General features: G+C 39.0%; 1 protein-coding gene across 49 annotated transcripts in view; it reads left to right on the top strand.

Moving 5' to 3' along the window:
- Positions 1-18,372, top strand: part of Adgrl3 (adhesion G protein-coupled receptor L3) — a 781,670-nt gene that overhangs the window by 40,648 nt on the left and 722,650 nt on the right. For 44 of the 49 annotated variants that reach the window (XM_087582192.1, XM_087582189.1, XM_087582185.1 and 41 more), the window contains 1 exon segment: positions 7,262-7,292. The exons of the other annotated variants lie outside the window; for them this stretch is intronic. The gene's annotated coding sequence lies outside the window, so the exon portion shown is untranslated. 49 annotated transcript variants of the gene reach the window in all.

Genomic DNA, 18,372 nt, shown 5'->3' with positions numbered 1-18,372 from the left:
CTTATCTCTATTTATTGGTAGGGTTTCATTTCCAGGGTTTCCCTAAAGGCCCAATAACAGAATTAAACATTGATTGGTGAAAGTATATTTCTTTTTTTAATTTTTTATTATATATTTCTTTACTTACATTTCAAAGGTTATTCCCCTTCCCTGTTTTCTGTCCATAAAACCCTATTCCCTCCCCTTCCCTTCCCCCATACGAGTATTCCCCTATATATCCCCCTTATTGCCTTCCCCCATATTCCCCTGCACTGGGTGTCCAACTTTGGTAAGACCAAGGGCTTTCCCTTTCACTGGTGCCCCAAAAAGGCTATTCTCTGCTACATATGCAGTTGGAGCCCTGTGTCAGCCCATGTATAGTCTTTTGGTAGTGGTTTAGTCCCTGGAAGCTCTGGTTGGTTGCCATTGTTGTTTTTATCGGGTTGCAAGCTCCTTCAACTCTTTCAATCCTTCCTCTAATTCCTCCTAAAAGGATCCTATTCTCAGCTCGGTGATTTGCTGCTAGCATTGACCCCTGTATTGGACCTGCTCTGGATGTGTCTCTCAGGAGAGATCTATATCCGGTCCCTTTCCTCATGCATTTTTTTAGAAAGTATATTTCTAACCCCTGTGTGTAAGAGATAGAGTAAACATGTGAATATGCCTTGTAGAAATTGAAAGCCTTTACACAGTTTGCTTCTATTAGTAAATCCCATTCTGTCTCCATAAATACTTTGACCATGAACCTAAAACAGATAGCTCCAGTTAGAGGCAGTAAAGAAAGGGTTAAGAGCTGCATGTTGGTTTCAAGCAAACCTGGATGACAATCTTGTAATGTCACATTCTAGGGGAAGTTTCCCAACAGTCGAGTTTTAGTAGTCTCATCTTCAAAAGGAAGCTGGAGCCAAGTTATTGCTAAGAGCGAAACTGTTGTCTTGCCAGACATATGCTATCCATATTAATAATGACTCATGGTCATTGGTACAAGTACTACCTACAAGCATTAGGATTCATGGCTATGAGTGGCCTACAAAAGTTACAGAGAGTGAATTAGTATGTTTCTTTCTGATTGTTGAACACTCACCACTTACAGAATACCCTTATTCTGAATGGGGCACATTTCGTACTATAATGTGCACACCACCTTCCTATGCAAGAAGACATTAGTTCCCCTCCTTGGTAGAAAGCCTCTCTTTAAGAAATCCTTTGGAGTGGCTGGCCCTCCTCTCTAAAACTGGCCCTGGGAAGTATCTGCTTTTTGCTTTGTTTTCAGTGTTTTATGCAACAATTGGTCTGGGAGCAAAGTGAAGCAGGAAGGATGAAATATTCATGCAGACCCAAGACATTTGGTCCATGTACGCAATGCAAGGTGTATTTTTAGGGCTCTGATAGTAGACAGAGGGGTGCTGCATAGATGCTAAGCGTGTGGTTTACTGCTTAATGGGGATCAAACTACAACCTATGAAGCTTTAGCCATTATTATTTAAAGACTAAATTATTGCTGATCCCTAGAGCCCAGAGACCTGAATCTACATGTAACTCCCTCCCGACTCCATTGATGGCTATTAAAATAGCCCTAAAGTAAATGCATTTGCATTTGTTACTATGGATGCTGCTCTCCCAGGAGACAACAAACAGAACACTTAAAACTCTTGAGTGAGCAGGGTGATTGACTGTCTAAATCCCCATCTCTTTGCCTGCTGCCTGCCCACTAACACACAAAAGCACCAAAGGAAGCCAAGGTAGATTTCCAGGGAAAAGAAAGGAAAGACAGGAAAACCACAAGAAGTACATATTTTTTTTCTTTAAAAAGTATAAAGTGCTATTTGAATGTAAGGAATTTTTAGCATCAAATCGAAATAGGACTTTACCCCCCCCCCGGGGTATCACTTCATTCTTAAAACAGTTAAACAAAACTCCCGTGAAATGGAAGTGTTATTACTTAGGACTTAGAAAACAGGAAAATAGGTTCCCCAGGCAGAACTGGCTGCTTAGTTCACAACCATCCGTCAGCGAATCTGTTTGCTTCAGTGCATCCTAGGACACCATTCCAGTTTTCAGACCTAGGTAGTTAGGGCTCTTTTAGTCCATTTGTGCTGCGGTGGCCAAAATACTTAAGACTGGTTCATTTCTAAGGGAAAGAAATCTCCCTTTCACACTTCTGGAAGCTGGGATGGTTCAGAGAGGATGTCTTTAGTGAGGGCTTCTCCCTGACTCTACACTGATGACTTCCAGCTTGTGTCCTTCTAGGGCAGGAAGCAAACACTTCTGGGGAGAAAGTAAAAACCAACCAACCAACCAACCAACCAACCAACCAACCAAACAAACAAACAAATAAACAACATAAGCGTAGTCTGGCTACTTCTTTAGAAGGACTAACCTGCTAATACACTTCTTCACACAGTTCTCAGGGGTTCAGCTTAGTCAACGCTAAGAATGTTCCCTCAGTATTATTGCACTGGCTTTTACTCCCCTCAGTGTTATCTCATTTTAGGCTCTCCTACAGGAAATTAGGAGAGTCCCATATATGCAAATTAAACCATAAAAGGCATGCAGGATTTGTGTGCATGTTGATGGGTTTGCTCTTCCTTTGTTTGGTGATGCTGGGAGGAGAAACCAAAGCCCCAGTCAAAGCCAGCAAGCACTTCCGTTGCTGAGTCACACTCCCAACCCTCCCCAAGCCTAACAGGGACTGTCACCTACATGTCCATGTAAAGTTTCCTGGAACATATGTACAACAGGACAGATGTTTAATGTTACTTTTTTCTTACTCTATTAATGTTGAAATAGGATCTGCTTGCACCAGTATGTTTTCCGTATTGATGAGCTATATTATTTCAAAGCAGAATTTAAGGAAATTTAATTGATATCTAAACCTGTGTGTAGTTGTTTCTATAGGATCTTTCTTCCTTCCTTCCTTCCTTCCTTCCTTCCTTCCTTCCTTCCTTCCTTTCTTCTGTCTGTCCTTCCTTCCTTCCTTCCTTCTTTCCTTCCTTTCTTCCTTCCTTTCTTCCTTCTTTTCTTTCCATCTCCATCTCTCCTTACTATTGTTCCTGGTATGCTGACCCCAGCTCAGTGATTGCTCTCACACACACGAGGACTTCCACAGCACAAATTTGAGTTGATGGCTTGTTTGACAAAGAAAAAAAGAGAGCAAGTAGCTGAGAGGGGCTGGAGAGATGGGAGTGGGTCTGGGAAGTGTTCGAGGTGGAGTCAGAGTGAATATGAGATCGCAGTGTATTGAATAAAATTCTCAAAGAATTAGGAAAACTTAAAGACAGAGAACATTGGTAGTTTCCATGAACATCTACGGTTGATGTTCTTAATGACACAATGTGCTCCAGTAGAGATTCCAGATAATTGTGAATGATAAGCAAAGACTTTTAAAAATATTAGGGAATTGGACTCCATGTGGATTCCTGATCTAGGCATCAATGTATTGAACTCCATCAGTTCCGTGCTTACACATGTTAATTTATAATGGGCATAGAATCGCCTTTTAAATATTACCTATTTTAGTGTCTGATTTTGGTAAGAGCAAGCTTTTAAACTATGCTTTCCATATGTAGGTCTCACTGAATTTGTAAGTTATTCAGACACTCAGAGTATGGACTGTGAATTGGTAGTTTATTCTCACACACATTTCTCTTAAATCTGAATCTCCCGATGTTTCAGTAACATCATTATTATTTAGACCATCTTCTGAAGACTCTAGTGAGTGCCAAAATGCAATGGGATGCTCCATGAACTCTTACAGTTGGGTGGTTATATCACTCTACTTAGTGGGTACTGTTTGGTAAAAACAAACTACATGTAGCACAGTAGATCTTGGAAATCGCTGCACCATTTTGGTATTTGGCATGGCTTGTTTTGTTCAGTATTATTGGTCATGTAGTTCCCTCCATTTTACTACTCTTTAAGTACAATTCCAAATGGCCCAAGCGCTGGTGTCTGTCTTTCTATCTGTGTACTTATTCTCATACTCTTTCACGTTCTTTCATGGCAAACCCTACTTGAGGTCGCCTAGTGTTCATTTGCTCGCGATTCTTTATTCTCACAATCTACACAAGCTCTTGTCTTTACCCAAGGTGCCATCTCTCACCTCACCCTGTTTCCAGGGTAGCAATTATTCAGCACTTTATTTGTTTGATTATGTGTTTAATATTTGACCCTCCATGCCTATTGTACGCTCAGTATGAGATGATTTATCTATTATGTGGCCCTGTTGTATATCCATTTCCCATGGAGGACTAAGCATCTAGTTGGTGTTCAGTCAGTATGTGTTAAATGAGGTGAACGGATGTCTTTCAGGCTGATTAAGTTGTGTTCCAGTGTTTTAGAAACACACACACATGTTCATTGCCATACAGAAGCATGTTCATTGCTTGAAAGTTTCCATGATTCTTAAGAATTGTCCCACTATGCTTATATACTGATTTATATTTAAAGTAAAAGGACATACATGATATTTTAAATAGTGACTACTGACCATTATGGAAGCTTGGACTTAAGAATAATGTCTGAGCTTGAAGCGGCTTGAGACCCCATTTGAACAACAATGCCAACCAACCAGAGCTTCCAGGGACTAAGCCACTACCCAAAGACTATACATGGACTGACCCTGGACTCCAACCTCATAGGTAGCAATGAATAGCCTAGTAAGAGCACCAGGGGACGGGGAAGCCCTTGATCCTGCCAGGACTGAACCTCCAGTGAACATGATTGTTGGGGGGAGGGCGGTAATGGGGGGAGGATGGGGAGGGGAACACCAATATAGAAAGGGAGGGGTAGGGGTTAGGGGGGATGTTGGCCTGGAGACTGGGAAAGGGAATAACAATTGAAATGTAAATAAGAAATAGCCAAGTTAATAAAGATGGAGTAAAAAAAAAGAATAATGTCTGAATCACCCTCCAAAACAAGGTCTGGTTAAGTCACCAAGGAGTTTTCCAGTGAAACAATTGCATAAATTTTCATGAACGCTAGGCTAGCAGTGCAGACAATAACACAGAAACTCCCAGCATACAAGTTATCATTGCCCGAAGGTTGTTGGCAAACAGTTTTCCCCTGAACTGCTTAGAAATGTGCTGTTATTTCTTGGGTCAACAAAATATACTGGATGTTTCATTTTTACAGACTGTCATACTCTTAATGCTTCATTAATATATCCTTGAATGTTAATATTTAGTTTTATATTAAAGTACATATCAATTTTTGATGTAATTTTAGAAAAGAATTTATGATTGAGTTCTTGGAGAATTTATCTATGTAAACACTTCCGATAGGCATATTTGTCAGTGAATAGCCCTGGGTTTAAGGGTTTTGTTTCTCAGCTTGGTTGGAAACAGGAAAAGTGGTATAAGAAGTTTGCAAATAGCCTTAGAAACACTGAGGGGGAACAGTTTTAATAAGGTGATACATTGAATAGTCACCAGAAACGGTGATAATAAATGAAGACATCTATAAACAAGAGATGTTTCCATGGGTGAACTGGCAATGCCCCTATGTCCCTGCTGTGTATTGGAATACAGGTTTGACTTTCAAATCAAATGGGAAATGAATAAATTTATCAGTTGTTGATTAAACCAACTGATATGTTACTAGTGTACCACAGTCTTAAAAACAGTCTAGCCCCGAAGTTAAGTGGCTTTCTATAGGCTTCTCCCTCAAGAGTTAAATTTATCCAGGTCAAAGCAAGAACATATTCTAATCATATGTGCATTGATATTTTATCCCTCCTTTTTCTGAAGTTAAGAATATTAACATCAATGACCGACTTTCAAGGTCTGTCCACAAAGTAATCTGTCCTCTCACAGGCATTGCTAACTAATGAATGAAAAAAAGATCGCCTACAGTTTTATTTCTCTTGGGAGAAGTTTGTGAATGAGAGAAGGATGTAGTCCTCTTATCAGTATCTATGAGTACAAATGCTTATATTATAAGTGAAACACAACTTTAATAGTTAAGCCAGGAATTTGTATTTCTAAAATTGATGTTTCATTAAAGCCCTTATTTTCTTTTGAAAGCCAACTATTTAATAATCCAGTTTTAGTCCTCTTCCTTCATAAATATGTGTGTCTGTGGGAACTTTGACAAGTAATATTAAAAGGTTATTTTGTCTGATGGTTGAATGAAACTCAAGGTTGATGTTAATACTATCATTATAAAATCATTTAAAGGATATTGTTTCTCTTTGTAATCTAATAAAACTAACCGCATTATTGGGACTGATTTCATTCAGCTTAACTTTACTACTGAAAAACTGCAATGAATTACTGTCATTGGATTTATTCGGTGTTTCCTCTACAGTAAGCTAAATTTGTATGGCATGTTAAACATGGCATTCATTAATCGACAGAATGCAAAGACTTGGATCACTCATGACCATCAGATCCATTGAACTCTCCCAGCCTGTCATTACTTTGCAGAATGAAAGTTTTCAGGTTCTGGAGTTCAGTTTGAGACCTTTATCTGTGAAAGTTTAATGGCTGACTCCAGTAACAGTAATTTATGTGGTGGTAAATATGATTACAGGGGAAGGACTGGTTTCTATTGATCTAACAGTAGAGTCGTGCAGATTAAGCTTGTATATCAGATCATCTACTCTCTGCACACATTTTGTTCCTAAAAATGTTTTGCTGGTCTTAATACCCATTGAATAGAATCTAAAGAAATGTCATTTGATCGAAATTATGGGCAGGATGCAGATTTTTCTTCCTCTACAGGGTCTGTATTACTATTATTAAAGCAATAAATATAACATGGTTATGCTTGTTTCTCTTTCTACCCAGAAATATACATGTGGAAATATATTGATTTTGTGCTCTCTTATGTGAGTTTGAATTTCTGGTAAAGGGAACAATTAAACTAGCATTTAATAAGGTTGTTCTGCAATGGAAGAAAGTGTGTGTGAAATACAACCAATTCTTGCTGTATCCAAGTGGGTGTTCCCAGAGCTGGGTAACTGGAGACATAGCGATTGAATTGTCCTCTCGTCCCCATGACAACAGAGTTTGTTCCTCAGTAGATCTTTGCATTCTGGCATATATGGAATGGGGTATAAACAGTAGCCAATGATGGTGGGCACAAGAACCACCGTGATGATAATGTCTGCTGTGATTTGTGTGCCTCTCTCTCGGCTTCTCTGCCCTCCTTTACCCCCATTCATGTTGTGTGCATTCAACTGTTTTTTTGGTTTCTGTGAACTAATTTGCATAGAGATAAGTGAAGAGTTTAAGAGGGCAATTCTCCACATAAACATTTCCTTTTCCTTACTCTTCTGCAGATGCTGATTTGAAGAACTGCCCTGAAAACTGGTGAGTGGCTTGTACAGTGCCCAGTAAGGTGGTGGCATCTTGGACACTGTGTCTCCCTCTCTCTGATCCTCAGCTTTTTCAATCTGAAGCAATGTGGCTTTGCTCTTCCCTTTGGTTTCCTTTGACAGACCTGTCAAGGGCAGTGGAAGAAAAATCAGATAGGCATGCGGATCGGTGCTATTACACACGTAAGGGGTTGAGCCTCTGCTGGACCTTTGAGTGTTACCTAGCAAATCCTTCCTGTCTCCCTGTCTGCCCCCCTTCTCATCTATCGTGTGCTTTGCATTTGCATGTGCTGTCCCCTTCCTGAAATACTTTATAAAGGTTTTAAAAGGTTTCTTTATAGATCAAGTCTAGTCATACATTCAGGACTGCTACCTCAGTTTACCAAACTTTATAGTTAGCCTCTCACTCCTGCATCTCTCACCCTGTCATTATTTCCAGTTCAGTGAGGTGCTTTCTCTCTGCTGTCTTGGGGTACCACAAGCAATGTTGTCATTAGGTTAGGTGTTATATGACATTACCAAAGGCCAGGAGCATGCTTCTTGAATGGTTTCTTTGATCATTGTGTGACACATGGGCAACACTAGACTGGATTGGCTAAATCAATAAGTGCCTGTGAAAATGTCATCCACAGAATGCTTCCTGCTCGAGGAGCAAGTGCCCTCTTCTTAAACTTTGTCGCAACGCCGCCTTCCTGTTTATATCACACTTTATTTTGAACACATCTGCAACACAGCGATCGCATTAAGGAGCCAACAAATGGGAGAGTGAGGACTGAGGACGTCGTTCAGATGACAGTTTTGCTTCCTTAGTTTCTGATAGGGTTGTAAAACACCTTCTAGAACATAGCTTTCCTTTTGAAAAGATATTCCAGGTTATAGGGTTCCATAATAGCAGCAAATAATTCCGGCCACAGTTTATTAGCATCTGAAGGTTCATTAGCTTCCTTTGTGTGTCTCTCCCATTTTTATCACGTCTTTTAGTGTCACTGTCTCTTTTTGCCTCCTGACTATGGATATCTTCCAGATGAAATCTACAATCCTTTTAAGACCTTATTTTCACCAGCTACTTGCCAGCTGTTGAGACAACAGCTGACTTTTCTACTGTTGTGAAAGGGTGGAGCTCATGAGCCTGGTTCACAGCTGCCAAGAGCGGCTCATTCTGCTCCCTCCCTGCCTTGGAAACCCAAGTTCCTTATTTGTAAAAATAGACCAGCTGCTCTCTGTTTTTAAACAGGTGATGGGGAACAGTTCTTCATAGACTAGTGAATTGTAAATAATCAGACGAATGATCGAGGTAGCTTGGTGGTATCTGATAACTTGTATCAGATGTCAGTTGTGAGTTTAGGCATTGCTCTGTTCCCACATATTAAGGACCACAAATTGGTGCATTTTATTTAAAATTAAACCCACAAAGCTAAAGAGATGTCTGTTGATATGTGGGCAGGTTTGCTTGGTTTCATTGTACATCTCTATTTACATATGTATTTCATTTAGAACGTGACATCATTGACTTTAGTACATCTCGGTACAATGCAGATTTTATTTTGTTTTATCCGATGTAAAAGAGACTTATGATTCCCTAACCAGAAATTTTATAGCTATAATTTAACCTATTTTATCATCCATTTTACAGGGTAACATTACTTCTTCCTAAATGTGCTTTTAGTGTATGTTTGTATGACTGCTAATGGTTCAAAATAGAAATTAGTCCTTTTGCTATTAATAGAATTACTAGTTATACAGCACCAACATTCATCATAGGCTTATGGGAAAGAAACACTTCATAGCCCAACACAAATAGAAAATGCTTACTAGACTAATATATTGCCTTCCAAACAATAATATATATGATAATGTAACAGCATGAGATTTCTTTTATACAAAAAAGACACTTAGATTTACTTACATATGTTTAAGCAAATTTTTCATGAAAATGTATTTTTCTGGTGTATGAGAAACAACCACTTTTTTTTTATTAACTTGAGTATTTCTTATATACATTTCGAGTGTTATTCCCTTTCCCGGTTTCCGGGCAAAAATCCCCCTCCCCCCTCCCCCCTCCCCTTCATTATGGGTATTCCCCTCCCAACCCTCCCCCCATTGCCGCCCTCCCCCCAACAGTCTAGTTCACTGGGGGTTCAGTCTTAGCAGGACCCAGGGCTTCCCCTTCCACTGGTGCTCTTACTAAGATATTCATTGCTACCTATGTGGTCAGAGTCCAGAAACAACCACTTTTTAATGCTAAATATTTCCAACCATTACCTTGGCACATAGTTTTGAATTCTCAGAATATGTCAGGGACTAAGCTGCATTGTGAGGATACCATAGTGACCACAGCACATGAAAGATGTTCTATGGCAGCTCAAGGATGCTTTCATAAATAGCCGTCTTGAGTGCTTTCCTAAAGGCACAACCAGATGCATTTGTGTGATGATATGTGTTACACAGATTCTATAAATATGTTTCATTCTTTTCTGGATGTTTAAGAGGCATTCAGTTTTTTTTTAACAAAGGAATTGTAAAGCTTGGGTAAATAAATGATCTGTCTCCATTGTGATGGAAATTAAAAATTACTCAGATGGTGATTCTCAGCTATTGTTACAATTTGAACTTATTGACTTTTTCCTCAGAATTATATTGGTGAACCCAATCATAGAATTAATTTGTGTATCATTTTATATATCTCGGTGTTTTATATTCTTCGCTTTAGATATAAAATATCTAAATGCATTCTCGTAACACTAATATAATTCAGGTTTATAAATAATCATTATGTTTTCTTAGGTAATACAAATGATTCCAAGGTCTGAATGAACACTAATATTTGTCAAGTCAGGAATGATGGGAGGACACTATATTACAATATTCATTGAATTTAGGTCTTATGTCTCCTTATAGCTGCGGAAATCTAGAGTTCATGAATGATGACTGGTCCCCTATAATCTGAGCCCACGGAATTTCTAATGGGGTCTTTTGTCTTTGAAGCTGCACTGGAGTTTCTCTCCATTTTGACCTCAATTCTCTCTTTACAGGATTCTATACAAAATCATTGAGCTAGTTGTTATGAGAACTGGGATGTCCATATTTATTTTTACTTTATATATTCGAGGTATCTGTAAGATGAATTAGCAGGTAAAGGTGCTTGCAGCCAAGCCTGATGACTTGAGTTCAAGCCTTTGGAATCACAACCAGGAAGACAGCCAATGACTGCAAGTCATCCTCTGACCACTACAGGACTCTAGGACACATCTGTGCACACTTATATGCCCTGAACAAATAGCTGTAAATGAATGCAATTTTGAAATCAAAATAAAGTATATAAGAAACACCAGCTCCCTCCCCGCAACTGTTTCCTAAATCAGAGACTCAATAAGAAAGGAACTAATGGCTACATATGTAGCAGAGGATGGCCTTGTTGGGCACCAATGAAAGGAGAAGCCCTTGGTCCTGTTGAGGCTCCACTCCCCAACCCCCATAGGCAGCATCAGGGCAGAGAGGCAGGAAGGGGTGGGTGGATGGGTGGGGGAATACCCTCATAGAAGAGGTGGGAGAGGGAAAGGGGGTAACGTTTAAAATGTAAATAAAAAAATCCAATAAAAAGGCAAGAAAAAAAAGAAAAGAACTAATGGTAGAAATCTTTAATTTTAAGGGAGTGTAAAATTGTTCTATACAAAGCGACTTGGTCTGACTGTGCTTTGGAGACTTATATGCTATGGACAGACTTCCATATGAAGACCGTGGTCCCCTGGTTGAAAACCCTTTGAATGGTTTGCTGTGTGAGCTCTCCTGTGTGTGCAGTACTCACTGAGCTGAATCATTCTTATTTGCCCGTTTCTGCGTCTTAGCAGTCAGTGCAAGTCTTGTTGAAGAGTAAAAAAAAAATTTTTGTTGCTCTTATAGATTTTCAGATTACCTTCTAAAGCAGACTCATGTTGAGCTGTTGAAATGCTTCATTTCAGAGAGTCGCATGTGACCAGGCATGCCTTAAATTGAAAAGTTAAATTAAATTACTGCTTGTGTAACATTTCTTTCAAGCTCCGAATCTAATGTCTGTTACTTCCTAAGCACTCATCAGTGATTTTATTTCTACTGCCTTACTCCATTTATGGCTTCTTGAAGGTGGCTTAAGAAATACATTTCACTACTGTTTTGCAATCAGTTTGACTTTACAGAAAACGTTGAGGTAATATTACACAATCAATTGTCTTTTGGCATAATTTGATAATTTATCAAAGCTTGGTATGGCATGATTTGTTTGTGAGCCCATCATACAAGGTATTTAAAATAGCTCTTAGCTACAGTATCAAGTCAAAAATCTTAAGTACTCTCTTTATTTGGACAACTTAAATTAGCTATTTCGTACCTGTCTAAAAATACTCTTTCTTCTCCGAGACACCAAGCCTTTTCTCATCTGAAAGCACACCTAATCAATTTCAAAGAGAAGAGAAAGAAAGCCTGAGCCTGTTTTGAACATTATTCCTCCTTGAAATGTTCTGAGGGTTGGAATTTATTTCACAGTTGCAGCTAAGCAGGCTTCTAGGCTGAAAGCAAGGGGATGAATAGTGTCTAAATCTACTTTAGAAGAGAGCTTGTTTATCGAGTTCCACCTCATTTTCTTTTATCTGTCACTGTGTAAATAATAGGTAGAATTTCTCGGTTCATTGTGTGGTACGTGGACGGCATACAGCTTAGCATCGGCTAACTGTAGCAATTTTCATTCTTCCTCAGCTTTTCTATTTTATTCTCAGTCCCCTTGCCCATCTCATACCTTGGCTGTGGTATGATCCAAGCAGGACTCTCGGCAATTAGGTTCCCCATGTGTGTCTTCAAATTCACACAGTCATCCTGGACATGAAGGATGTTGCTTTTGGCATAAGATAGGGTGAAGTTTGTCACTGGGTAGAAATTGAACATTTTTGGAGCTTTGAATCTTTTGGGCAGCCAATAAATAAATAATTTATAAGATGTAATTGTATCTGAAGGCATTTATCAAAAATGCAAACATAGTAAGGAGTTCATGTGTTTCTGTCTTTTTGAAAAGGAAGTTCTGTAGTAAGCAGACTGTGGTTCTGTGCCGTCACCACGATCTTAAGAGACTATTATCCTTGTCATCTCCTTTCTCATTAACATGCTTTCTGTGACTTTACCTCTCAATGTCATAGGGTGGCTTTTGGTGTGCCAGCTGTCTCCTGTGCATCCCATATTGCAGGAAGGAGACCGAGCAGAGAGGAAAAGGGAATGTGTTTTCTGGCTGAATCAGCACCTCCCAGGAAAATCTGTGCAACACTCAAGATGATTTTCCTGAACTTCCTAACACATACCAAATAGGAGAGGAGACCGTGTCTTCCTTTAGCTAAGGGTATTATCCATTAAATAGCAAGAGTCCGAGGTGGGGAGCTGGGCTTGGGGGCAGTGGTATGGTCAGTTGGTTAGCAGCTGTGGTCTTTCCTCATTTGCTGGGTGAGTTCCTTGGGGTAAGATTAGCTCCGACTAACAGTCATTGTCATCATTCTGTGCTTGATGAATACTAATCTGATTTCAGTTTCATCTCTCAGTTGAACAAAACAAGGTCATCCTCATCATTAATGTATCGGGATTCAGAAAGTTAACCATGGTATGGCTGCCTTAAAATATCTGATTATTACAACATGAAAACTACAAACATCTCTAGAAATTGCAGTTTATTTAGGTGTAACTTCTCCAGTAGATGATTCAGAGAGCAAGCAAGTTTAGAGACACAATAACCCAGTTTGGGCATGCACATTAGTTTCTTCCACACGGGCAATATGTTACTAATGTTGGAGTTCTTCAATGTAACGCCAAGAATATACTGATTCTAACATTTATTACCTTGGTCCCCAAGGACAATCAGAGCCACATATTCTTACAAAGGCTCAGTGGTCCTTTTTATAAGGTAGGAATATTAACAATGCTTCGTAGGGAACCTAGAGAGATAGTCTGCATGTGAAGTGTTGGTAATATATCTGGCAGATCTCTATGAATATCATTCTACCACTAACTGCTGTTACTACTGTAAAAATGGCCTTAGAAAAATCAGGTTTTTTTGCAAGCAGCATAACAGCAAAATCCCAAATCTCACAGGGGATATAACACACATTAGTATGTTCTGAAAGCATGTGTGCAGAATTACAAAGGGTGTGACTATGAAAGGGGGTTGCCACTCCCTTATGATTGGGGGTGGATGTGGTCAATATGCTCATATGCTTTAGAGTTCAGGGGTACAGAATCATCTGGAGGTTGCTTTATACAGAAGCTTGTTTCTGGAATCTATTGACGTAAGGACTGTGACCAGGTTGAGCTGATTAGAGAATAGACACGAGGTCTCTGTGTGTGGTTTGGAGTTCTACCAGGTTAACAGCTGTGCTTGAAAAAAGAAATGTTTAGAGAGCTGTCATTCCAAGTGACCAAAAAAAAATGCATGTTATTTGAAGATGTCCCTTCAGAAGACTCATAGTATCATTTCTGCCATGTTGTCTTTATTGGATTATTCAGGGTCTGATTGACGGAAGCAGAAGAGAACACAAAAGTTAGCATTCCCAAGGAGAGCCCTGTGTCAGACATCTTGGAGACATACCAAGGTCCTCCTTCTGCACACTCTACAAGAATGAATGGAATAAGCCCCACTTAATTTGAACTTTTTACTGTAAATTACTTTGAAACTATACTCTAGCTGATGTTAATCTGATATAGGCAGGAAGTTAAACTCCTTATTGAAATGTATAGTATCAAGGTAGCTTTTAATCTTGTTGATCTTGGAAATGTACAAAGTCAAATCTAGAATTATTGCAAGTATTTTAACTTGAAAGGTTAATGTAAGTCTCGTGTTGTTACTTTTATTTTTATTTAAGTAAGTCTATTTTCCTAAAGTTTTGATAAAGAATAAGTTGCTCAGTTTTAAAATGTGTATTACAGTACCAGTCAGCAAATCCATTTAAGTATGCATTAACTTTAAGAGGCTGTAACTATTTCTAAAGGTTAAAGGAAAGGAAGGCGCCACGTTATTCTTGCCACTAAATTTCTGACAGTGTATCACTACATAATCACCATAAACACTTTCTCTGAAGATTTGAAACACAAAAGGGATTTTGATATATTAAACATTTTTAATACATCTGAATGCCAAATTTATCATACAGAAATATTTAAGAGATTTAAGTTTTCGTATGACAGTCATTGACTCTCCTTAAGTTCTGTCTAGTGGTAAGGGCTGTAGCTATAATTCTCTTCAGATGTGAGTACCTCATTAATTTTTCAAATTGATCCCTGTTATTTATTTGGATGCCACAGCGTATCATCAGACGCAGTTAATAGCTCACTTGTTCACTCTGTGTCTTTGAAGTTTCCTGTTGGGAGTTCAGTTGTCTCAAAACTTCAAGTTAATTACCTTCTTGGATGGAGTCACTGGTAGTTTTGAGATAGTGTTTTTTTCTAATTTTTTTTAAACAACCCTGATATTATAGCACCATGAGATTTATTTAAAAAACTAATGTAAAAAAAGCAAAAGGAAATAATTATTTAGATAGTACTCTCTTCTGTTCACTAAATCCTTTATTTCTCTTTTTCCTCACTCTTAAAATACATTGGTTTGGAAAACATCCTGAATCCTGTTTATTATTATTATTATTATTATTATTATTATTATTATTATTATTATTATTATCTGCCAGTTGGATCAAGTGATGTCATCTCAGAGCATCTTACAAGAATAGTTATCTCAGAAGTGATCTGCATAGCTAGGGTGAATTTGCCTCTTCTCTCTGCACTTCTACTCAGAGGGAGGTGGGGACACCTTGACTGAAACACTTCACACCTTATTTTTCTTTTGCTCCTCACTTCAACTACAACTCCTTACCTTAGCTCATTTCTGTGAGCTTGCTTTGCAAATCATTGGAGAATCTCACCGATTTCTCAAAATCTACCCGACCTTTAGACAGGGGGTCTATGGGTAATTGTTTCTGGATGTTTGCCTAAAGGCCATTGACAAAAGTTTTGTTCTTCCTCAGCAATTAAAAATTAACCTGCAAGAATTTTGCAGATGTAGAAAAATCATGCTAATGATTGTGACCCGTGCACAAGGCTTTATTTTCCTTTTATCATGGAGCTGGGTATCCCGAACTACAGAGATTCGGTGTTTATTTGGTTCTCACTTTTGTATTTGTTCTATAAATAGCACATTCATTATCTGACTCTCTGACTGTCTCAAACCTCATGGGTGTTTACTCAGTCTACTCATTGGGGGTAAGTAGCTGGTGTTGTCTCTCCAGTGGTGCACATGATACTCATTTGCTGGGAAAAAAGACAGGAAAATCTTTGCACCAAAGATTTAATTCCAAGAGGGACTGTTGTCTCATTTCCAAATAGGTCAGGGAATATTTTGCGCTGTAGTTTCCCCAGGGGTATTCATTAAAACTTCCTGACTGGGCTACAGGCTTGAGAGCCAACAGAATGAAAAGCCTAGTTTTTGATGGTAGGACAGTGTTTCCATGCTCAGTTCACTCATATGTGTGTGCATTTTGATCGACTCTATACCTCCGGTCTTCCCAATCACTACCACATGGCTTACAGATTGCTCAGTATATTTCTGAGTATTTCCAAATCATTTTGTAATGTACAATTAAGGTGATGCTTGGAAATTTATCTTTAAATTTTTAAGTTTTACATCTATTAGTGTTGAACTAGTTGGTCTCCAAGGACTCTTGTACCTCTAAATCGCTGTGGTTCTGTGACTGAATATTTTCTCTAAAATTAAGCTTAGAATTCGTTCTTAATCCACCATGATTCAGAATGTAAGCAGCGTCTTTGTCAAAGTGTGACATAAACTATTGAGAGATATAATCAATATCAGTGGTTTTAAAAGGGAAGTTTTTCTGCTCTCAGCCCTTCCTGTCTCCACCACTGTTCAGCCTCATGGTATCCTTTGTTCCCAGCTTCAGATCATTTACATTCAGAGTCTTTACATGAATGTCCCGCCCCACGAAGAAGTGTTGACTGTATAGCTTACCTATTCCTCCCATTTCTAAGAGGAGAGTCAGGCTGACCTTTGATATTTGTGAAACTAGAACCTTCTATACTGAAGGTTCAAATATGTGCCCCTAATGAGTGAGGTAAAAGTATGCTCCTGTCTCCAGACCCAAAGTTCACATTTTATAAACCAGAAAACCCCAGGTTTTTTTTTTTTACGAAGTAGTCCATCTATTTAATGCTACTTGTCAATATTTTAATATTTGAATAAGAGAGGAATAGACAGGAAGAAAAGTGAGAGAGAGAGAGGAGAGACACAGGGAGACACAGACACAGGGAGACAGGGAGAGACAGGGGGACACAGAGAGACAGAGAGAGACAAGGAAACAAAGAAACACAGGGAGACACAGGCATATAGAGAGGGGAGAGTGAGGGGGGAGACCAGGAGGGAAAGCGCTCCTGCGAGAAGGCATGAGAACAAGAGAGAGAGAGAGAAAGAGAGAGAGAGAGAGAGACAGAGACAGAGACAGAGACAGAGAGACAGAGACAGAGACAGAGACAGACACAGACAGAGAGAGACAGACAGAGAGAGCCCACTGAAACTATTGCTCTACAAAATCTATATTCAGTCTTGAGCCCCTGAATTGTTCTGTTGTACAGGTCCCACCCCTTGGGGATTTCCACTTACTCTGAACTACAGAGTTGTACAAGTGTGAACATGCCGGGAAACTATAATTATTCTTGGGTTTTGACAAAATACCCCTTAGTAGTCAAGCAGTCGCCACCATGCTTTTTAAGTCTGTGAATTTTTATCTCCCAAACCAACATCAGATTGACAGGCATCGAGAATTGATTTGATTTCCTGGTTCTCCACACTTTGAACTCTTTACACCTCCCACTCCCCACCTTGCAGGGTTTTGCTGTGAAACTCTATGTAGTCTGGAAACTTTCCATGGTCTGAAATTCATGATTTCACTGCCTCTGTCTCTTGGGTGAGGCGATTGTAGCAAGATACCGTCACCATCACGTCCAACAGAACTCTTCTGTTTTACCAACCAGTCACACTTCGTCCACGTAAATCACCCAATTTATCTATGCAATTTGTTCATTTGTTTTTTTGTTTTTTTTGTTTGTTTGTTTTTAGGCTTTGTTACTGACCTTGCCCCATCCGAATGAATACCTCTGCATTACTGGTTTCTGTAATTATCTTTTAATTTCTGATCCTTCTTGATGTTCTGTGCTTTTTATATTCCGAAAGAATGGGATAAATAATTTATGGAAAAGACGTCCCAATCATACAAAAATATAGTGACCTAGTGACGGACAAATTATAAGATGAATTTAGGGACTGTTAGAATGACACCGTCTGTCACAGCTAACCCATTTGCCACTGGTTGCTATCCAAGTGTTGTCTCTCACGTCTGTAAAATTCCCGAGGGAGAAAGTGCTCTTGTTAACGAAATCTGTCATGAAATAGCTCGTAGAAGTCCCATTATTTACAGCTGGGTATTTTAGAGTTTCTGGAATGATCCAGGTCATTTTTTCATTTAATCAATTATATTTGATTTCTGACGATGAAACACCTGGGGTAAAAACTCTATCAGGGAAAAGGGGGTTGGGCTTGGTTTGTTGTTGTTTGCATATATATATTATCATCAGTCTCATTGCCTTAGGTCATCTTGCAAGGCAGCACGTCATGGCAGCTGTGGTAGCGTGATGATGCTTACCTTGGTGCGGAGGGAGGAAGAAGAAGCTTCTGGGTTCCATTACCTCTGTGAGACCAGAACTCCAGTCATTGAGGCAATCCCTCCCCAGCTCTGCTCTCATCAACTGGCTTAGGATTCAGAAAATTCTCCACATAAAACTCCAGCACACCTATCTGATTTGATTTCTGAGTCTTTTATTTCAGAGACAACAGTGTCATAAGTGATCCTAGCAGTTATCTTGTTGAAACAAGGTGGGATTTAACTCCCTCGTTTTCCTGTTATACGGATCTGATAGGTTTGAAAAAGTTAGAATTATACTTGCTGATAACATTTTGTTTAAAAAGTTTATATTCTGAGGGAGAGATGAAAATTGTTTTATTGTGTTTT

Source organism: Rattus norvegicus, chromosome 14 (assembly GCF_021556685.1).
Source record: "Rattus norvegicus strain SHRSP/BbbUtx chromosome 14, alternate assembly SHRSP_T2T, whole genome shotgun sequence".
Taxonomy (NCBI): domain Eukaryota; kingdom Metazoa; phylum Chordata; class Mammalia; order Rodentia; family Muridae; genus Rattus; species Rattus norvegicus.
The sequence above is the reverse complement of the archived record's forward strand: the minus strand, read 5'-3'. Positions and strand labels throughout refer to the sequence as shown.